The sequence below is a fragment of the Copadichromis virginalis genome, linkage group LG14, assembly GCF_057382275.1.
Source record: "Copadichromis virginalis isolate Kocher_CV1m ecotype Utaka linkage group LG14, C_Virginalis_male_GT1.1, whole genome shotgun sequence".
Classification (NCBI taxonomy): domain Eukaryota; kingdom Metazoa; phylum Chordata; class Actinopteri; order Cichliformes; family Cichlidae; genus Copadichromis; species Copadichromis virginalis.
In genome coordinates, this window is record NC_140631.1 from 10,873,175 (window position 1) to 10,894,727 (window position 21,553).

General features: G+C 46.3%; 15 non-coding genes across 15 annotated transcripts; 3 read left to right on the plus strand and 12 right to left on the minus strand.

Moving 5' to 3' along the window:
* The first annotated feature begins 77 nt into the window (after positions 1-77).
* trnaq-uug (transfer RNA glutamine (anticodon UUG)) lies at positions 78-149 on the plus strand. The gene has a single exon. It is a non-coding gene; the product is annotated as a tRNA-Gln (tRNA).
* A 1,335-nt stretch (positions 150-1,484) lies between these two features.
* On the minus strand, positions 1,485-1,567 carry trnal-cag (transfer RNA leucine (anticodon CAG)). The gene has a single exon. It is a non-coding gene; the product is annotated as a tRNA-Leu (tRNA).
* Positions 1,568-2,278: 711 nt separating this feature from the next.
* LOC146693456 (signal recognition particle RNA) lies at positions 2,279-2,577 on the minus strand. Its single transcript, XR_014915003.1, has one exon.
* Positions 2,578-4,472: 1,895 nt separating this feature from the next.
* On the minus strand, positions 4,473-4,555 carry trnal-cag (transfer RNA leucine (anticodon CAG)). The gene has a single exon. It is a non-coding gene; the product is annotated as a tRNA-Leu (tRNA).
* Positions 4,556-5,266: 711 nt separating this feature from the next.
* On the minus strand, positions 5,267-5,565 carry LOC146693458 (signal recognition particle RNA). The gene has a single exon (XR_014914999.1).
* A 1,902-nt stretch (positions 5,566-7,467) lies between these two features.
* On the minus strand, positions 7,468-7,550 carry trnal-cag (transfer RNA leucine (anticodon CAG)). The gene has a single exon. It is a non-coding gene; the product is annotated as a tRNA-Leu (tRNA).
* A 711-nt stretch (positions 7,551-8,261) lies between these two features.
* On the minus strand, positions 8,262-8,560 carry LOC146693460 (signal recognition particle RNA). The gene has a single exon (XR_014915000.1).
* Positions 8,561-10,462: 1,902 nt separating this feature from the next.
* Positions 10,463-10,545, minus strand: trnal-cag (transfer RNA leucine (anticodon CAG)). The gene has a single exon. It is a non-coding gene; the product is annotated as a tRNA-Leu (tRNA).
* A 711-nt stretch (positions 10,546-11,256) lies between these two features.
* LOC146693462 (signal recognition particle RNA) lies at positions 11,257-11,555 on the minus strand. Its single transcript, XR_014915002.1, has one exon.
* A 488-nt stretch (positions 11,556-12,043) lies between these two features.
* On the plus strand, positions 12,044-12,115 carry trnaq-uug (transfer RNA glutamine (anticodon UUG)). Its single transcript has one exon. It is a non-coding gene; the product is annotated as a tRNA-Gln (tRNA).
* Positions 12,116-13,466: 1,351 nt separating this feature from the next.
* On the minus strand, positions 13,467-13,549 carry trnal-cag (transfer RNA leucine (anticodon CAG)). Its single transcript has one exon. It is a non-coding gene; the product is annotated as a tRNA-Leu (tRNA).
* Positions 13,550-14,262: 713 nt separating this feature from the next.
* On the minus strand, positions 14,263-14,548 carry LOC146693465 (signal recognition particle RNA). Its single transcript, XR_014914957.1, has one exon.
* A 488-nt stretch (positions 14,549-15,036) lies between these two features.
* trnaq-uug (transfer RNA glutamine (anticodon UUG)) lies at positions 15,037-15,108 on the plus strand. Its single transcript has one exon. It is a non-coding gene; the product is annotated as a tRNA-Gln (tRNA).
* A 1,342-nt stretch (positions 15,109-16,450) lies between these two features.
* trnal-cag (transfer RNA leucine (anticodon CAG)) lies at positions 16,451-16,533 on the minus strand. The gene has a single exon. It is a non-coding gene; the product is annotated as a tRNA-Leu (tRNA).
* A 711-nt stretch (positions 16,534-17,244) lies between these two features.
* Positions 17,245-17,543, minus strand: LOC146693468 (signal recognition particle RNA). Its single transcript, XR_014915001.1, has one exon.
* Between the last annotated feature and the right edge of the window lie 4,010 nt (positions 17,544-21,553).

Sequence of the window (21,553 nt, forward strand, 5' to 3'; positions counted from 1 at the left end):
TGTCATCCATACTGATCATTTGGCTGAATACTTTTAGGCAGGTTGCCATGACATGACAGTTCACACAGTTTCCCATCGGTTCCATGGTGTAATGGTTAGCACTCTGGACTTTGAATCCAGCGATCCGTGTTCAAATCTCGGTGGGACCTGCTTATTGGGAGGTGAAACCATACTGCATGTCACATATTGATAACTTGTTTTTGGTCGCCAAGCGGGCGAAGGCACTGCGTTCAGGTCGCAGTCTCCTCTGAAGGCGTTTGTTCGAATATAGCAGCTGTTCAGCCATGTAAACACATACTACGAAGCTCGTGGCGCCCACTTTCTGTGCTGACTTTGAGGTCGGAAGAGGTTTGGAGCTGTACAGTTAGTGAGTCAGCAGAGTGTTTGTGACTTTTGCGCACAAGCGCACCTCAGCACTCGGATACTCCAATCTGTAACTTTGTGTGGGTTGTAACTGAATTTCAGACAGCTCTTTAGTACCACATAGTGACTGACAAGTGAAGGAACTCTTTAGTGATTGACAAGTGTTTTGTAAAGGCAGACGTCATGGTTAGCTGCTTGATTTTATAAAGCTCTCACAGAAAACACAAGTCATACAGAAATTCAATGTGCCAGAGAAGACATGCAGTATGGTTTCACCCCCCAAAAATCAGGTCCCACCAGATTTCACTCCATAAGAGTTTCCTCTTTTCAAAACTCTCCCAATTCATCCAGTGACCCTGCTTGGCCAGCGCTATGGCTCTGGCGTGTCTTACTGTTTCCTCCTTTCGACACACCTCCTCCACCACCATTTTTTGACATTCGGTTACAGATGCCTGTTGCCACCGAGGTTGCCAAGACCAAATCCTTCTCTGCCCTGTTGGACGCGACCCACCATGTCATTATGGCTCAGAGCCGATTTGGCCTGTAGCACAGACGTGGCTGTGGTCCACTTCCTCCCTGTTGCTAGGGTGGGAGCAGCGCCCCTCACTATGGGGTCCCGGGAGTCCTTGAGTGACATCTCAAGCCTCACTCAAGGAGTGCAGTGTTGTTAATCCGCCTGAGGTCATTAGCCAAGTTTTGCCTTCGTTTGTCAAGTTGCCAGATATCATTGAGGTCTACATTATACCACCGTCCCAGGCTCTTGATGGACATCTCTTAGACTGTTGGAATTGGTTCTCCACTGATATAGAATTGCCAGTTTCAAGTGTATTTTGTCACAACAGTAAGAAGTCTCCAAAGGTTGATTCTGTTCATCTGAATGTAGCGTTTTCAGTGGGAAAAATGTCTCGTCACTCATCCAAGTGACTTCTTCAGTGTCAGCTGACTGCAGGTTTCCCCAATCTTATAAACAGTATATTTGCATAATGACTGAAAGTAGCCCCCTGAAGGAACAGTGGGCTTGGAGGTCAGTTCCTTCATCACGATTATGCAAATTCTCATGACCATTGATCAACAACCACTGATCAAAGATACATGAGTAGAAGGAAGGGCCAAGATACAATTGTCAGAAGTGGGATTCGAACCCACGCCTCCAGGTGAGACTGCGACCTGAACGCAGCGCCTTAGACCGCTCGGCCATCCTGACACATTGCAGCAGCCAACTAGTTGAATAATCCCATGCAGTTGCTGATTTCCATTTGACATACTTGTATGTTAAGTGCATGTAATAAACAAATAAAAATAATTACTAAGAAAATATATTGATTTAAAAGTTTGTGTTAAATGTTGTAAGTCAGATCGAAATAGAAAGATCAGGTGTGGTGGACAGGAATGATTAGATGTCAACAACTTGATTGGATGGCCAAAGTGTGAAATGTGACGTCCTGTGAGGGAAGCGTGAAAAAGCGTGAGCAGGTATAAAAAGACATTCTGGGTTCTTCTATTTTGTCTTTTGCGAGATGAGCAGTTGGGAAGGTTGGATCTAAGAGGTTCACAGTTGAAAGTTCAAGCAGACACGCTAGAGGGGGAACCACAGCCCAACCTGTGAACTGGTTTCAAATGAATGCCCAGCTGCTTTCCTGTTGGGTGATTTTCATCAACACAGAACACGGGGATAAATGCATTTTTGGTTCCATCCTCTCTCCTCACCAAGGAAATGTCCTACTTTGAGTTTGTCTCCACCTGCTGGGCGGTGGCGTGTTTAGAGTGGAGGATGTAGTTGCAGCTGTCCTGCAGGTGGAGGTGGTGCCGGACAAGCAGAGCAGCAGATTTGTGAGTGTTTTGGACTTGAATTAAAAAGACCAAGACATGCTGATCAGGCTGCTGTGTGATCTAGAGACAAGTATAAGGATGTGTATAAAGATTGGGTCTAGCTGTATTGCTCAGGCTGCGCTACAGCATCTATTCACAGGTGCGATCCCACTACTGAGCGACACGGGGGCTTTGACCTGCTCCGTCTCCGACCTGGGCCGGTGCACCCCTCCTTAGGTGACCTGGTGGTCTCAGGCTCCCCCAGGATCACCATATCAATGCCGAACGCAATGCGGACACCCGATCGACATAGCCTGCTGCAGCTCAGAGCTCCTGAGCTCAAACGATCCTCAAACCTCAGCCTCCTGGTAGCTTGGATTACAGGAACGTGCCACCGCACCCGGCGAGAAGCACTTACGTTAACAGGGCTTTTAACCATGTCTGAGGTAACATCATGACACTAACCTGCTGCCCATCATTAGCAAAGTTGTAATGATGGGCAGCAAAGATGAGCAATGAATGGTGCACAATTGTTATATGCAAGTTTTTAGAAAGCTCGTGGTTAACCCAAGAGTATTTTGTCACAATATCAACAAGAGTAAAGCTTCAATGTCAGAAGTGGGATTCAAAGCCACACCTCCAGGGGGGACTGCAACCTGAACGCAGCGCCTTAGACCACTCAGCCATTCTGACATTGCAGTGCCAGTTTGGTGGAGGTTACCACTGTCAGATACTTTGGAAGAAACACACATTATCCTTCTCATAACACATATAGCAGCTGTTCAGCCATGGAAACGTAGTGCGAATAATCTACAATGTCATGCATACTGATCATTTGGCTGAATACTTTTACGCAGGTTGCCATGACATGACAGTTCACACAGTTTCACATCGGTTCCATGGTGTAATGGTTAGCACTCTGGACTTTGAATCCAGCGATCTGCGTTCAAACCTCGGTGGCATCTGCTTTTTGGGAGGTGAAACCATACTGCATGTCACATATTGATAACTTGTTTTTGGTCGCCAAGCGGGCGAAGGCACTGCGTTCAGGTCGCAGTCTCCTCTGAAGGCGTTTGTTCGAATATAGCAGCTGTTCAGCCATGTAAACACATACTACGAAGCTCGTGGCGCCCACTTTCTGTGCTGACTTTGAGGTCGGAAGAGGTTTGGAGCTGTACAGTTAGTGAGTCAGCAGAGTGTTTGTGACTTTTGCGCACAAGCGCACCTCAGCACTCGGATACTCCAATCTGTAACTTTGTGTGGGTTGTAACTGAATTTCAGACAGCTCTTTAGTACCACATAGTGACTGACAAGTGAAGGAACTCTTTAGTGATTGACAAGTGTTTTGTAAAGGCAGACGTCATGGTTAGCTGCTTGATTTTATAAAGCTCTCACAGAAAACACAAGTCATACAGAAATTCAATGTGCCAGAGAAGACATGCAGTATGGTTTCACCCCCCAAAAATCAGGTCCCACCAGATTTCACTCCATAAGAGTTTCCTCTTTTCAAAACTCTCCCAATTCATCCAGTGACCCTGCTTGGCCAGCGCTATGGCTCTGGCGTGTCTTACTGTTTCCTCCTTTCGACACACCTCCTCCACCACCATTTTTTGACATTCGGTTACAGATGCCTGTTGCCACCGAGGTTGCCAAGACCAAATCCTTCTCTGCCCTGTTGGACGCGACCCACCATGTCATTATGGCTCAGAGCCGATTTGGCCTGTAGCACAGACGTGGCTGTGGTCCACTTCCTCCCTGTTGCTAGGGTGGGAGCAGCGCCCCTCACTATGGGGTCCCGGGAGTCCTTGAGTGACATCTCAAGCCTCACTCAAGGAGTGCAGTGTTGTTAATCCGCCTGAGGTCATTAGCCAAGTTTTGCCTTCGTTTGTCAAGTTGCCAGGTATCATTGAGGTCTACATTATACCACCGTCCCAGGCTCTTGATGGACATCTCTTAGACTGTTGGAATTGGTTCTCCACTGATATAGAATTGCCAGTTTCAAGTGTATTTTGTCACAACAGTAAGAAGTCTCCAAAGGTTGATTCTGTTCATCTGAATGTAGCGTTTTCAGTGGGAAAAATGTCTCGTCACTCATCCAAGTGACTTCTTCAGTGTCAGCTGACTGCAGGTTTCCCCAATCTTATAAACAGTATATTTGCATAATGACTGAAAGTAGCCCCCTGAAGGAACAGTGGGCTTGGAGGTCAGTTCCTTCATCACGATTATGCAAATTCTCATGACCATTGATCAACAACCACTGATCAAAGATACATGAGTAGAAGGAAGGGCCAAGATACAATTGTCAGAAGTGGGATTCGAACCCACGCCTCCAGGTGAGACTGCGACCTGAACGCAGCGCCTTAGACCGCTCGGCCATCCTGACACATTGCAGCAGCCAACTAGTTGAATAATCCCATGCAGTTGCTGATTTCCATTTGACATACTTGTATGTTAAGTGCATGTAATAAACAAATAAAAATAATTACTAAGAAAATATATTGATTTAAAAGTTTGTGTTAAATGTTGTAAGTCAGATCGAAATAGAAAGATCAGGTGTGGTGGACAGGAATGATTAGATGTCAACAACTTGATTGGATGGCCAAAGTGTGAAATGTGACGTCCTGTGAGGGAAGCGTGAAAAAGCGTGAGCAGGTATAAAAAGACATTCTGGGTTCTTCTATTTTGTCTTTTGCGAGATGAGCAGTTGGGAAGGTTGGATCTAAGAGGTTCACAGTTGAAAGTTCAAGCAGACACGCTAGAGGGGGAACCACAGCCCAACCTGTGAACTGGTTTCAAATGAATGCCCAGCTGCTTTCCTGTTGGGTGATTTTCATCAACACAGAACACGGGGATAAATGCATTTTTGGTTCCATCCTCTCTCCTCACCAAGGAAATGTCCTACTTTGAGTTTGTCTCCACCTGCTGGGCGGTGGCGTGTTTAGAGTGGAGGATGTAGTTGCAGCTGTCCTGCAGGTGGAGGTGGTGCCGGACAAGCAGAGCAGCAGATTTGTGAGTGTTTTGGACTTGAATTAAAAAGACCAAGACATGCTGATCAGGCTGCTGTGTGATCTAGAGACAAGTATAAGGATGTGTATAAAGATTGGGTCTAGCTGTATTGCTCAGGCTGCGCTACAGCATCTATTCACAGGTGCGATCCCACTACTGAGCGACACGGGGGCTTTGACCTGCTCCGTCTCCGACCTGGGCCGGTGCACCCCTCCTTAGGTGACCTGGTGGTCTCAGGCTCCCCCAGGATCACCATATCAATGCCGAACGCAATGCGGACACCCGATCGACATAGCCTGCTGCAGCTCAGAGCTCCTGAGCTCAAACGATCCTCAAACCTCAGCCTCCTGGTAGCTTGGATTACAGGAACGCGCCACCGCACCCGGCGAGAAGCACTTACGTTAACAGGGCTTTTAACCATGTCTGAGGTAACATCATGACACTAACCTGCTGCCCATCATTAGCAAAGTTGTAATGATGGGCAGCAAAGATGAGCAATGAATGGTGCACAATTGTTATATGCAAGTTTTTAGAAAGCTCGTGGTTAACCCAAGAGTATTTTGTCACAATATCAAGAAGAGTAAAGCTTCAATGTCAGAAGTGGGATTCAAAGCCACACCTCCAGGGGGGACTGCAACCTGAACGCAGCGCCTTAGACCACTCAGCCATTCTGACATTGCAGTGCCAGTTTGGTGGAGGTTACCACTGTCAGATACTTTGGAAGAAACACACATTATCCTTCTCATAACACATATAGCAGCTGTTCAGCCATGGAAACGTAGTGCGAATAATCTACAATGTCATGCATACTGATCATTTGGCTGAATACTTTTACGCAGGTTGCCATGACATGACAGTTCACACAGTTTCACATCGGTTCCATGGTGTAATGGTTAGCACTCTGGACTTTGAATCCAGCGATCCGCGTTCAAATCTCGGTGGCATCTGCTTTTTGGGAGGTGAAACCATACTGCATGTCACATAGTGGCAACTTGTTTTTGGTCGCCAAGCGGTCGAAGGCACTGCGTTCAGGTCGCAGTCTCTTCTGCAGGCGTTTGTTCGAATATAGCAGCTGTTCAGCCATGTAAACACATACTACGAAGCTCGTGGCGCCCACTTTCTGTGCTGACTTTGAGGTCGGAAGAGGTTTGGAGCTGTACAGTTAGTGAGTCAGCAGAGTGTTTGTGACTTTTGCGCACAAGCGCACCTCAGCACTCGGATACTCCAATCTGTAATTTTGTGTGGGCTGTAACTGAATTTCAGACAGCTCTTTAGTACCACATAGTGACTGACAAGTGAAGGATAACTTTAGTGATTGACAAGTGTTTTGTAAAGGCAGACGTCATGGTTAGCTGCTTGATTTTATAAAGCTCTCACAGAAAACACAAGTCATACAGAAATTCAATGTGCCAGAGAAGACATGCAGTATGGTTTCACCCCCCAAAAATCAGGTCCCACCAGATTTCACTCCATAAGAGTTTCCTCTTTTCAAAACTCTCCCAATTCATCCAGTGACCCTGCTTGGCCAGCGCTATGGCTCTGGCGTGTCTTACTGTTTCCTCCTTTCGACACACCTCCTCCACCACCATTTTTTGACGTTCGGTTACAGATGCCTGTTGCCACCGAGGTTGCCAAGACCAAATCCTTCTCTGCCCTGTTGGACGCGACCCACCATGTCATTATGGCTCAGAGCCGATTTGGCCTGTAGCACAGACGTGGCTGTGGTCCACTTCCTCCCTGTTGCTAGGGTGGGAGCAGCGCCCCTCACTATGGGGTCCCGGGAGTCCTTGAGTGACATCTCAAGCCTCACTCAAGGAGTGCAGTGTTGTTAATCCGCCTGAGGTCATTAGCCAAGTTTTGCCTTCGTTTGTCAAGTTGCCAGGTATCATTGAGGTCTACATTATACCACCGTCCCAGGCTCTTGATGGACATCTCTTAGACTGTTGGAATTGGTTCTCCACTGATATAGAATTGCCAGTTTCAAGTGTATTTTGTCACAACAGTAAGAAGTCTCCAAAGGTTGATTCTGTTCATCTGAATGTAGCGTTTTCAGTGGGAAAAATGTCTCGTCACTCATCCAAGTGACTTCTTCAGTGTCAGCTGACTGCAGGTTTCCCCAATCTTATAAACAGTATATTTGCATAATGACTGAAAGTAGCCCCCTGAAGGAACAGTGGGCTTGGAGGTCAGTTCCTTCATCACGATTATGCAAATTCTCATGACCATTGATCAACAACCACTGATCAAAGATACATGAGTAGAAGGAAGAAAGAAGTGCCAAGATACAATTGTCAGAAGTGGGATTCGAACCCACGCCTCCAGGTGAGACTGCGACCTGAACGCAGCGCCTTAGACCGCTCGGCCATCCTGACACATTGCAGCAGCCAACTAGTTGAATAATCCCACGCAGTTGCTGATTTCCATTTGACATACTTGTATGTTAAGTGCATGTAATAAACAAATAAAAATAATTACTAAGAAAATATATTGATTTAAAAGTTTGTGTTAAATGTTGTAAGTCAGATCGAAATAGAAAGATCAGGTGTGGTGGACAGGAATGATTAGATGTCAACAACTTGATTGGATGGCCAAAGTGTGAAATGTGACGTCCTGTGAGGGAAGCGTGAAAAAGCGTGAGCAGGTATAAAAAGACATTCTGGGTTCTTCTATTTTGTCTTTTGCGAGATGAGCAGTTGGGAAGGTTGGATCTAAGAGGTTCACAGTTGAAAGTTCAAGCAGACACGCTAGAGGGGGAACCACAGCCCAACCTGTGAACTGGTTTCAAATGAATGCCCAGCTGCTTTCCTGTTGGGTGATTTTCATCAACACAGAACACGGGGATAAATGCATTTTTGGTTCCATCCTCTCTCCTCACCAAGGAAATGTCCTACTTTGAGTTTGTCTCCACCTGCTGGGCGGTGGCGTGTTTAGAGTGGAGGATGTAGTTGCAGCTGTCCTGCAGGTGGAGGTGGTGCCGGACAAGCAGAGCAGCAGATTTGTGAGTGTTTTGGACTTGAATTAAAAAGACCAAGACATGCTGATCAGGCTGCTGTGTGATCTAAAGACAAGTATAAGGATGTGTATAAAGATTGGGTCTAGCTGTATTGCTCAGGCTGCGCTACAGCATCTATTCACAGGTGCGATCCCACTACTGAGCGACACGGGGGCTTTGACCTGCTCCGTCTCCGACCTGGGCCGGTGCACCCCTCCTTAGGTGACCTGGTGGTCTCAGGCTCCCCCAGGATCACCATATCAATGCCGAACGCAATGCGGACACCCGATCGACATAGCCTGCTGCAGCTCAGAGCTCCTGAGCTCAAACGATCCTCAAACCTCAGCCTCCTGGTAGCTTGGATTACAGGAACGCGCCACCGCACCCGGCGAGAAGCACTTACGTTAACAGGGCTTTTAACCATGTCTGAGGTAACATCATGACACTAACCTGCTGCCCATCATTAGCAAAGTTGTAATGATGGGCAGCAAAGATGAGCAATGAATGGTGCACAATTGTTATATGCAAGTTTTTAGAAAGCTCGTGGTTAACCCAAGAGTATTTTGTCACAATATCAAGAAGAGTAAAGCTTCAATGTCAGAAGTGGGATTCAAAGCCACACCTCCAGGGGAGACTGCAACCTGAACGCAGCGCCTTAGACCGCTCAGCCATTCTGACATTGCAGTGCCAGTTTGGTGGAGGTTACCACTGTCAGATACTTTGGAAGAAACACACATTATCCTTCTCATAACACATATAGCAGCTGTTCAGCCATGGAAACGTAGTGCGAATAATCTACAATGTCATGCATACTGATCATTTGGCTGAATACTTTTACGCAGGTTGCCATGACATGACAGTTCACACAGTTTCACATCGGTTCCATGGTGTAATGGTTAGCACTCTGGACTTTGAATCCAGCGATCCGCGTTCAAATCTCGGTGGCATCTGCTTTTTGGGAGGTGAAACCATACTGCATGTCACATAGTGGTAACTTGTTTTTGGTCGCCAAGCGGTCGAAGGCACTGCGTTCAGGTCGCAGTCTCTTCTGCAGGCGTTTGTTCGAATATAGCAGCTGTTCAGCCATGTAAACACATACTACGAAGCTCGTGGCGCCCACTTTCTGTGCTGACTTTGAGGTCGGAAGAGGTTTGGAGCTGTACAGTTAGTGAGTCAGCAGAGTGTTTGTGACTTTTGCGCACAAGCGCACCTCAGCACTCGGATACTCCAATCTGTAACTTTGTGTGGGCTGTAACTGAATTTCAGACAGCTCTTTAGTACCACATAGTGACTGACAAGTGAAGGATAACTTTAGTGATTGACAAGTGTTTTGTAAAGGCAGACGTCATGGTTAGCTGCTTGATTTTATAAAGCTCTCACAGAAAACACAAGTCATACAGAAATTCAATGTGCCAGAGAAGACATGCAGTATGGTTTCACCCCCCAAAAATCAGGTCCCACCAGATTTCACTCCATAAGAGTTTCCTCTTTTCAAAACTCTCCCAATTCATCCAGTGACCCTGCTTGGCCAGCGCTATGGCTCTGGCGTGTCTTACTGTTTCCTCCTTTCGACACACCTCCTCCACCACCATTTTTTGACGTTCGGTTACAGATGCCTGTTGCCACCGAGGTTGCCAAGACCAAATCCTTCTCTGCCCTGTTGGACGCGACCCACCATGTCATTATGGCTCAGAGCCGATTTGGCCTGTAGCACAGACGTGGCTGTGGTCCACTTCCTCCCTGTTGCTAGGGTGGGAGCAGCGCCCCTCACTATGGGGTCCCGGGAGTCCTTGAGTGACATCTCAAGCCTCACTCAAGGAGTGCAGTGTTGTTAATCCGCCTGAGGTCATTAGCCAAGTTTTGCCTTCGTTTGTCAAGTTGCCAGGTATCATTGAGGTCTACATTATACCACCGTCCCAGGCTCTTGATGGACATCTCTTAGACTGTTGGAATTGGTTCTCCACTGATATAGAATTGCCAGTTTCAAGTGTATTTTGTCACAACAGTAAGAAGTCTCCAAAGGTTGATTCTGTTCATCTGAATGTAGCGTTTTCAGTGGGAAAAATGTCTCGTCACTCATCCAAGTGACTTCTTCAGTGTCAGCTGACTGCAGGTTTCCCCAATCTTATAAACAGTATATTTGCATAATGACTGAAAGTAGCCCCCTGAAGGAACAGTGGGCTTGGAGGTCAGTTCCTTCATCACGATTATGCAAATTCTCATGACCATTGATCAACAACCACTGATCAAAGATACATGAGTAGAAGGAAGAAAGAAGTGCCAAGATACAATTGTCAGAAGTGGGATTCGAACCCACGCCTCCAGGTGAGACTGCGACCTGAACGCAGCGCCTTAGACCGCTCGGCCATCCTGACACATTGCAGCAGCCAACTAGTTGAATAATCCCATGCAGTTGCTGATTTCCATTTGACATACTTGTATGTTAAGTGCATGTAATAAACAAATAAAAATAATTACTAAGAAAATATATTGATTTAAAAGTTTGTGTTAAATGTTGTAAGTCAGATCGAAATAGAAAGATCAGGTGTGGTGGACAGGAATGATTAGATGTCAACAACTTGATTGGATGGCCAAAGTGTGAAATGTGACGTCCTGTGAGGGAAGCGTGAAAAAGCGTGAGCAGGTATAAAAAGACATTCTGGGTTCTTCTATTTTGTCTTTTGCGAGATGAGCAGTTGGGAAGGTTGGATCTAAGAGGTTCACAGTTGAAAGTTCAAGCAGACACGCTAGAGGTGGAACCACAGCCCAACCTGTGAACTGGTTTCAAATGAATGCCCAGCTGCTTTCCTGTTGGGTGATTTTCATCAACACAGAACACGGGGATAAATGCATTTTTGGTTCCATCCTCTCTCCTCACCAAGGAAATGTCCTACTTTGAGTTTGTCTCCACCTGCTGGGCGGTGGCGTGTTTAGAGTGGAGGATGTAGTTGCAGCTGTCCTGCAGGTGGAGGTGGTGCCGGACAAGCAGAGCAGCAGATTTGTGAGTGTTTTGGACTTGAATTAAAAAGACCAAGACATGCTGATGAGGCTGCTGTGTGATCTAGAGACAAGTATAAGGATGTGTATAAAGATTGGGTCTAGCTGTATTGCTCAGGCTGCGCTACAGCATCTATTCACAGGTGCGATCCCACTACTGAGCGACACGGGGGCTTTGACCTGCTCCGTCTCTGACCTGGGCCGGTGCACCCCTCCTTAGGTGACCTGGTGGTCTCAGGCTCCCCCAGGATCACCATATCAATGCCGAACGCAATGCGGACACCCGATCGACATAGCCTGCTGCAGCTCAGAGCTCCTGAGCTCAAACGATCCTCAAACCTCAGCCTCCTGGTAGCTTGGATTACAGGAACGCGCCACCGCACCCGGCGAGAAGCACTTACGTTAACAGGGCTTTTAACCATGTCTGAGGTAACATCATGACACTAACCTGCTGCCCATCATTAGCAAAGTTGTAATGATGGGCAGCAAAGATGAGCAATGAATGGTGCACAATTGTTATATGCAAGTTTTTAGAAAGCTCGTGGTTAACCCAAGAGTATTTTGTCACAATATCAAGAAGAGTAAAGCTTCAATGTCAGAAGTGGGATTCAAAGCCACACCTCAAGGGGAGACTGCAACCTGAACGCAGCGCCTTAGACCGCTCAGCCATTCTGACATTGCAGTGCCAGTTTGGTGGAGGTTACCACTGTCAGATACTTTGGAAGAAACACACATTATCCTTCTCATAACACATATAGCAGCTGTTCAGCCATGGAAACGTAGTGCGAATAATCTACAATGTCATGCATACTGATCATTTGGCTGAATACTTTTACGCAGGTTGCCATGACATGACAGTTCACACAGTTTCACATCGGTTCCATGGTGTAATGGTTAGCACTCTGGACTTTGAATCCAGCGATCCGCGTTCAAATCTCGGTGGGACCTGCTTATTGGGAGGTGAAACCATACTGCATGTCACATAGTGATAACTTGTTTTTGGTCGCCAAGCGGGCGAAGGCACTGCGTTCAGGTCGCAGTCTCCTCTGAAGGCGTTTGTTCGAATATAGCAGCTGTTCAGCCATGTAAACACATACTACGAAGCTCGTGGCGCCCACTTTCTGTGCTGACTTTGAGGTCGGAAGAGGTTTGGAGCTGTACAGTTAGTGAGTCAGCAGAGTGTTTGTGACTTTTGCGCACAAGCGCACCTCAGCACTCGGATACTCCAATCTGTAACTTTGTGTGGGCTGTAACTGAATTTCAGACAGCTCTTTAGTACCACATAGTGACTGACAAGTGAAGGATAACTTTAGTGATTGACAAGTGTTTTGTAAAGGCAGACGTCATGGTTAGCTGCTTGATTTTATAAAGCTCTCACAGAAAACACAAGTCATACAGAAATTCAATGTGCCAGAGAAGACATGCAGTATGGTTTCACCCCCCAAAAATCAGGTCCCACCGATTTCACCAGATTTCACTCCATAAGAGTTTCCTCTTTTCAAAACTCTCCCAATTCATCCAGTGACCCTGCTTGGCCAGCACTATGGCTCTGGCGTGTCTTACTGTTTCCTCCTTTCGACACACCTCCTCCACCACCATTTTTTGACGTTCGGTTACAGATGCCTGTTGCCACCGAGGTTGCCAAGACCAAATCCTTCTCTGCCCTGTTGGACGCGACCCACCATGTCATTATGGCTCAGAGCCGATTTGGCCTGTAGCACAGACGTGGCTGTGGTCCACTTCCTCCCTGTTGCTAGGGTGGGAGCAGCGCCCCTCACTATGGGGTCCCGGGAATCCTTGAGTGACATCTCAAGCCTCACTCAAGGAGTGCAGTGTTGTTAATCCGCCTGAGGTCATTAGCCAAGTTTTGCCTTCGTTTGTCAAGTTGCCAGGTATCATTGAGGTCTACATTATACCACCGTCCCAGGCTCTTGATGGACATCTCTTAGACTGTTGGAATTGGTTCTCCACTGATATAGAATTGCCAGTTTCAAGTGTATTTTGTCACAACAGTAAGAAGTCTCCAAAGGTTGATTCTGTTCATCTGAATGTAGCGTTTTCAGTGGGAAAAATGTCTCGTCACTCATCCAAGTGACTTCTTCAGTGTCAGCTGACTGCAGGTTTCCCCAATCTTATAAACAGTATATTTGCATAATGACTGAAAGTAGCCCCCTGAAGGAACAGTGGGCTTGGAGGTCAGTTCCTTCATCACGATTATGCAAATTCTCATGACCATTGATCAACAACCACTGATCAAAGATACATGAGTAGAAGGAAGAAAGAAGTGCCAAGATACAATTGTCAGAAGTGGGATTCGAACCCACGCCTCCAGGTGAGACTGCGACCTGAACGCAGCGCCTTAGACCGCTCGGCCATCCTGACACATTGCAGCAGCCAACAAGTTGAATAATCCCACGCAGTTGCTGATTTCCATTTGACATACTTGTATGTTAAGTGCATGTAATAAACAAATAAAAATAATTACTAAGAAAATATATTGATTTAAAAGTTTGTGTTAAATGTTGTAAGTCAGATCGAAATAGAAAGATCAGGTGTGGTGGACAGGAATGATTAGATGTCAACAACTTGATTGGATGGCCAAAGTGTGAAATGTGACGTCCTGTGAGGGAAGCGTGAAAAAGCGTGAGCAGGTATAAAAAGACATTCTGGGTTCTTCTATTTTGTCTTTTGCGAGATGAGCAGTTGGGAAGGTTGGATCTAAGAGGTTCACAGTTGAAAGTTCAAGCAGACACGCTAGAGGTGGAACCACAGCCCAACCTGTGAACTGGTTTCAAATGAATGCCCAGCTGCTTTCCTGTTGGGTGATTTTCATCAACACAGAACACGGGGATAAATGCATTTTTGGTTCCATCCTCTCTCCTCACCAAGGAAATGTCCTACTTTGAGTTTGTCTCCACCTGCTGGGCGGTGGCGTGTTTAGAGTGGAGGATGTAGTTGCAGCTGTCCTGCAGGTGGAGGTGGTGCCGGACAAGCAGAGCAGCAGATTTGTGAGTGTTTTGGACTTGAATTAAAAAGACCAAGACATGCTGATGAGGCTGCTGTGTGATCTAGAGACAAGTATAAGGATGTGTATAAAGATTGGGTCTAGCTGTATTGCTCAGGCTGCGCTACAGCATCTATTCACAGGTGCGATCCCACTACTGAGCGACACGGGGGCTTTGACCTGCTCCGTCTCCGACCTGGGCCGGTGCACCCCTCCTTAGGTGACCTGGTGGTCTCAGGTTCCCCCAGGATCACCATATCAATGCCGAACGCAATGCGGACACCCGATCGACATAGCCTGCTGCAGCTCAGAGCTCCTGAGCTCAAACCTCAGCCTCCTGGTAGCTTGGATTACAGGAACGCGCCACCGCACCCGGCGAGAAGCACTTACGTTAACAGGGCTTTTAACCATGTCTGAGGTAACATCATGACACTAACCTGCTGCCCATCATTAGCAAAGTTGTAATGATGGGCAGCAAAGATGAGCAATGAATGGTGCACAATTGTTATATGCAAGTTTTTAGAAAGCTCGTGGTTAACCCAAGAGTATTTTGTCACAATATCAAGAAGAGTAAATCTTCAATGTCAGAAGTGGGATTCAAAGCCACACCTCCAGGGGAGACTGCAACCTGAACGCAGCGCCTTAGACCGCTCAGCCATTCTGACATTGCAGTGCCAGTTTGGTGGAGGTTACCACTGTCAGATACTTTGGAAGAAACACACATTATCCTTCTCATAACACATATAGCAGCTGTTCAGCCATGGAAACGTAGTGCGAATAATCTACAATGTCATGCATACTGATCATTTGGCTGAATACTTTTACGCAGGTTGCCATGACATGACAGTTCACACAGTTTCACATCGGTTCCATGGTGTAATGGTTAGCACTCTGGACTTTGAATCCAGCGATCCGCGTTCAAATCTCGGTGGGACCTGCTTATTGGGAGGTGAAACCATACTGCATGTCACATAGTGATAACTTGTTTTTGGTCGCCAAGCGGGCGAAGGCACTGCGTTCAGGTCGCAGTCTCCTCTGAAGGCGTTTGTTCGAATATAGCAGCTGTTCAGCCATGTAAACACATACTACGAAGCTCGTGGCGCCCACTTTCTGTGCTGACTTTGAGGTCGGAAGAGGTTTGGAGCTGTACAGTTAGTGAGTCAGCAGAGTGTTTGTGACTTTTGCGCACAAGCGCACCTCAGCACTCGGATACTCCAATCTGTAACTTTGTGTGGGCTGTAACTGAATTTCAGACAGCTCTTTAGTACCACATAGTGACTGACAAGTGAAGGAACTCTTTAGTGATTGACAAGTGTTTTGTAAAGGCAGACGTCATGGTTAGCTGCTTGATTTTATAAAGCTCTCACAGAAAACACAAGTCATACAGAAATTCAATGTGCCAGAGAAGACATGCAGTATGGTTTCACCCCCCAAAAATCAGGTCCCACCAGATTTCACTCCATAAGAGTTTCCTCTTTTCAAAACTCTCCCAATTCATCCAGTGACCCTGCTTGGCCAGCGCTATGGCTCTGGCGTGTCTTACTGTTTCCTCCTTTCGACACACCTCCTCCACCACCATTTTTTGACGTTTGGTTACAGATGCCTGTTGCCACCGAGGTTGCCAAGACCAAATCCTTCTCTGCCCTGTTGGACGCGACCCACCATGTCATTATGGCTCAGAGCCGATTTGGCCTGTAGCACAGACGTGGCTGTGGTCCACTTCCTCCCTGTTGCTAGGGTGGGAGCAGCGCCCCTCACTATGGGGTCCCGGGAGTCCTTGAGTGACATCTCAAGCCTCACTCAAGGAGTGCAGTGTTGTTAATCCGCCTGAGGTCATTAGCCAAGTTTTACCTTCGTTTGTCAAGTTGCCAGGTATCATTGAGGTCTACATTATACCACCGTCCCAGGCTCTTGATGGACATCTCTTAGACTGTTGGAATTGGTTCTCCACTGATATAGAATTGCCAGTTTCAAGTGTATTTTGTCACAACAGTAAGAAGTCTCCAAAGGTTGATTCTGTTCATCTGAATGTAGCGTTTTCAGTGGGAAAAATGTCTCGTCACTCATCCAAGTGACTTCTTCAGTGTCAGCTGACTGCAGGTTTCCCCAATCTTATAAACAGTATATTTGCATAATGACTGAAAGTAGCCCCCTGAAGGAACAGTGGGCTTGGAGGTCAGTTCCTTCATCACGATTATGCAAATTCTCATGACCATTGATCAACAACCACTGATCAAAGATACATGAGTAGAAGGAAGAAAGAAGTGCCAAGATACAATTGTCAGAAGTGGGATTCGAACCCACGCCTCCAGGTGAGCCTGCGACCTGAACGCAGCGCCTTAGACCGCTCGGCCATCCTGACACATTGCAGCAGCCAACTAGTTGAATAATCCCATGCAGTTGCTGATTTCCATTTGACATACTTGTATGTTAAGTGCATGTAATAAACAAATAAAAATAATTACTAAGAAAATATATTGATTTAAAAGTTTGTGTTAAATGTTGTAAGTCAGATCGAAATAGAAAGATCAGGTGTGGTGGACAGGAATGATTAGATGTCAACAACTTGATTGGATGGCCAAAGTGTGAAATGTGACGTCCTGTGAGGGAAGCGTGAAAAAGCGTGAGCAGGTATAAAAAGACATTCTGGGTTCTTCTATTTTGTCTTTTGCGAGATGAGCAGTTGGGAAGGTTGGATCTAAGAGGTTCACAGTTGAAAGTTCAAGCAGACACGCTAGAGGGGGAACCACAGCCCAACCTGTGAACTGGTTTCAAATGAATGCCCAGCTGCTTTCCTGTTGGGTGATTTTCATCAACACAGAACACGGGGATAAATGCATTTTTGGTTCCATCCTCTCTCCTCACCAAGGAAATGTCCTACTTTGAGTTTGTCTCCACCTGCTGGGCGGTGGCGTGTTTAGAGTGGAGGATGTAGTTGCAGCTGTCCTGCAGGTGGAGGTGGTGCCGGACAAGCAGAGCAGCAGATTTGTGAGTGTTTTGGACTTGAATTAAAAAGACCAAGACATGCTGATCAGGCTGCTGTGTGATCTAGAGACAAGTATAAGGATGTGTATAAAGACTGGGTCTAGCTGTATTGCTCAGGCTGCGCTACAGCATCTATTCACAGGTGCGATCCCACTACTGAGCGACACGGGGGCTTTGACCTGCTCCGTCTCCGACCTGGGCCGGTGCACCCCTCCTTAGGTGACCTGGTGGTCTCAGGCTCCCCCAGGATCACCATATCAATGCCGAACGCAATGCGGACACCCGATCGACATAGCCTGCTGCAGCTCAGAGCTCCTGAGCTCAAACGATCCTCAAACCTCAGCCTCCCGGTAGCTTGGATTACAGGAACGCGCCACCGCACCCGGCGAGAAGCACTTACGTTAACAGGGCTTTTAACCATGTCTGAGGTAACATCATGACACTAACCTGCTGCCCATCATTAGCAAAGTTGTAATGATGGGCAGCAAAGATGAGCAATGAATGGTGCACAATTGTTATATGCAAGTTTTTAGAAAGCTCGTGGTTAACCCAAGAGTATTTTGTCACAATATCAAGAAGAGTAAAGCTTCAATGTCAGAAGTGGGATTCAAAGCCACACCTCCAGGGGAGACTGCAACCTGAACGCAGCGCCTTAGACCGCTCAGCCATTCTGACATTGCAGTGCCAGTTTGGTGGAGGTTACCACTGTCAGATACTTTGGAAGAAACACACATTATCCTTCTCATAACACATATAGCAGCTGTTCAGCCATGGAAACGTAGTGCGAATAATCTACAATGTCATGCATACTGATCATTTGGCTGAATACTTTTACGCAGGTTGCCATGACATGACAGTTCACACAGTTTCACATCGGTTCCATGGTGTAATGGTTAGCACTCTGGACTTTGAATCCAGCGATCCGCGTTCAAATCTCGGTGCCATCTGCTTTTTGGGAGGTGAAACCATACTGCATGTCACATAGTGGTAACTTGTTTTTGGTCGCCAAGCGGTCGAAGGCACTGCGTTCAGGTCGCAGTCTCTTCTGCAGGCGTTTGTTCGAATATAGCAGCTGTTCAGCCATGTAAACACATACTACGAAGCTCGTGGCGCCCACTTTCTGTGCTGACTTTGAGGTCGGAAGAGGTTTGGAGCTGTACAGTTAGTGAGTCAGCAGAGTGTTTGTGACTTTTGCGCACAAGCGCACCTCAGCACTCGGATACTCCAATCTGTAACTTTGTGTGGGCTGTAACTGAATTTCAGACAGCTCTTTAGTACCACATAGTGACTGACAAGTGAAGGATAACTTTAGTGATTGACAAGTGTTTTGTAAAGGCAGACGTCATGGTTAGCTGCTTGATTTTATAAAGCTCTCACAGAAAACACAAGTCATACAGAAATTCAATGTGCCAGAGAAGACATGCAGTATGGTTTCACCCCCCAAAAATCAGGTCCCACCAGATTTCACTCCATAAGAGTTTCCTCTTTTCAAAACTCTCCCAATTCATCCAGTGACCCTGCTTGGCCAGCGCTATGGCTCTGGCGTGTCTTACTGTTTCCTCCTTTCGACACACCTCCTCCACCACCATTTTTTGACGTTTGGTTACAGATGCCTGTTGCCACCGAGGTTGCCAAGACCAAATCCTTCTCTGCCCTGTTGGACGCGACCCACCATGTCATTATGGCTCAGAGCCGATTTGGCCTGTAGCACAGACGTGGCTGTGGTCCACTTCCTCCCTGTTGCTAGGGTGGGAGCAGCGCCCCTCACTATGGGGTCCCGGGAGTCCTTGAGTGACATCTCAAGCCTCACTCAAGGAGTGCAGTGTTGTTAATCCGCCTGAGGTCATTAGCCAAGTTTTGCCTTCGTTTGTCAAGTTGCCAGGTATCATTGAGGTCTACATTATACCACCGTCCCAGGCTCTTGATGGACATCTCTTAGACTGTTGGAATTGGTTCTCCACTGATATAGAATTGCCAGTTTCAAGTGTATTTTGTCACAACAGTAAGAAGTCTCCAAAGGTTGATTCTGTTCATCTGAATGTAGCGTTTTCAGTGGGAAAAATGTCTCGTCACTCATCCAAGTGACTTCTTCAGTGTCAGCTGACTGCAGGTTTCCCCAATCTTATAAACAGTATATTTGCATAATGACTGAAAGTAGCCCCCTGAAGGAACAGTGGGCTTGGAGGTCAGTTCCTTCATCACGATTATGCAAATTCTCATGACCATTGATCAACAACCACAGAGTGTTAATCCCATACAGCTTATGACAAAATTTGATCCGAAGTGATTGATGGCCCTAATCACGACCTTTTGACCTCCCGCCCCTCCCCCCCGGAAGCGTGTAATGAGCGTGACGAATCGCATCCGGAGAAGGGGGGTGGGAAACCCCCCGCGTGACGAATCGCATCCTGAGAAGGGGGGGTGAACCCCGGAAGCGCGCCATCTGTTGCTAACCGTGTCGAATTGCATCCTGAGAAAGGAGGGGGGGAACCTCCGGAAGCGCGTCATCTGTTGTTGGGGAAAAAAAAAGTTTTTAGAGGGAGGGGGAAACCTCCGGAAGCGTGTCATCTGTTGTTGGGAAAAAAAGTTTTTAGAGGGAGGGGGAAACCTCCGGAAGCGCGCCATCTGTTGGAGGGGAATAAAAAAGCAGAGAGGTGGAGTCCGTCACAATTTCTAAGGCACAGACACAAGATGGATTTCCTTCTGCAGCCCTGCAACGTTCCTGTGTCCGATGAGATCTGCTCTCCCAAAGAAGAAGGCTTTGAATATGACATATTCAAATACAGCATATTTACTATGGAAGGCCTCGATCCGGACCTTATGACCCTACCGGAAATACTCCGGAAGTGTCTAGTCATTTTCAGACCTGTTGCGTCATGTTCCCTAAGCACAGCGGTGATGCAGCAGATGATTCTGTGATGTATAGAGAGACAGAGCGGATGTAATTTTACTTTCTTAAGCTGCACCGGCGTTTGTAATGGAAATAAAGAGTGACTTCCTGTAGAGATTTCAATAGTATTTTATTTTCCTATAATACAGACGCTGTAAAAAACCTTTAAGATACACCATAGCTTGTGATGAAAAGAAGAACTTTCTATCCGCTTGTAACCTACAGGCTGCCTATGTGTAAAAAACGAATAAATATCCCTTAGTGAATACTACTTTTCCTTTTGAGAGACTGAAAAACAAACCAGCGACAGGCGATCTTGTTTCACTCACACACACACACACACACACACACACACACACACACACACACACACACACACACACACACACACCCCGCGGGCCAAGGAGGAGTTTTTTTCTTCAATACTTTAACAATAAGTTTTCTCAATAGATAGAAAATGATGACGCTGAGGAGTCAACATCCGATATTATCATTGCTTGTAACCCGGTAAATAATTTCGTACATCTCCCCATAAAACAAGTCTTAGTGGAAAAAAGCTCATTTTCGAATAAGTTTATTAAAGCACCCCCCCTCTGTGGAAAAGAGTCAACCATGAGGCGAGTTTTGTCAACAGCAAGAACAACTGTTGCCCATAAAGTAAAACAAATATCCGCCTCAAAGTCGTATTTTACCGTTGCAGAATGTGGAAAACAGACAGCCCTCACAGGAGGCACCATAGTTAAAATATTTAAATTTCAACTAAATTTGTAGTAATGATCGGATTTCCTCACTTATCTACACCACACTCCTTGTCCTTGATTTCTTATCGTTTCTTATCGTTCCTCTGTCCCTTAATAGAAACCACATATATAGAAACTATCCTCCCTTTCAGTTGTCTTTTGCACTTCCATATCGCAAAGCAGTTACTGTAGATTATTTTCTGCTTATGCATTAATGTAATTAATTAACTTATTTATCCTTAAGTAAGGTAATGACTTGAGTTCTAATGCTTTTTGTCTCTTGAGTTAGCTGTCAATGTGGGATTTTTTTCCCCTTTTGTTCAGTTAAAGCTGCCTTTCATTCTTCAACACAGCTTAAACTCTAATAGGTAAGCTTTCTTGTAATTTCTTAGTTCTGCAGGCTTCTTGAAAGACATCCGAGACTCTTCTTTGGATGCTGGCTGCCTTTTGTTTTGTTTTCTGTCAAGATGATCCCACACTGCTTCGATTATCTTGAGGTTCGAACCCTGGAGAGATCAATCCATGACTGATGCGTTGTTTCATCCAGGCATACTTTGACTACATTGGCAGTATGTTTGCGATCATTGTCGTACTGAAAAATGAAGTTGAAGCCAATCAGACACTACGTGGTATTACATGGTCGATCAAAATCTGGTGGAACTTTTCTACATTCATAATTTGATTAATTTGGATAAGAGCTCCAACAACACTGGCTGAAATCCAGCCTCAAAGCACGGTAGAGTATCCACGCTGTGTTAAAGACGGCT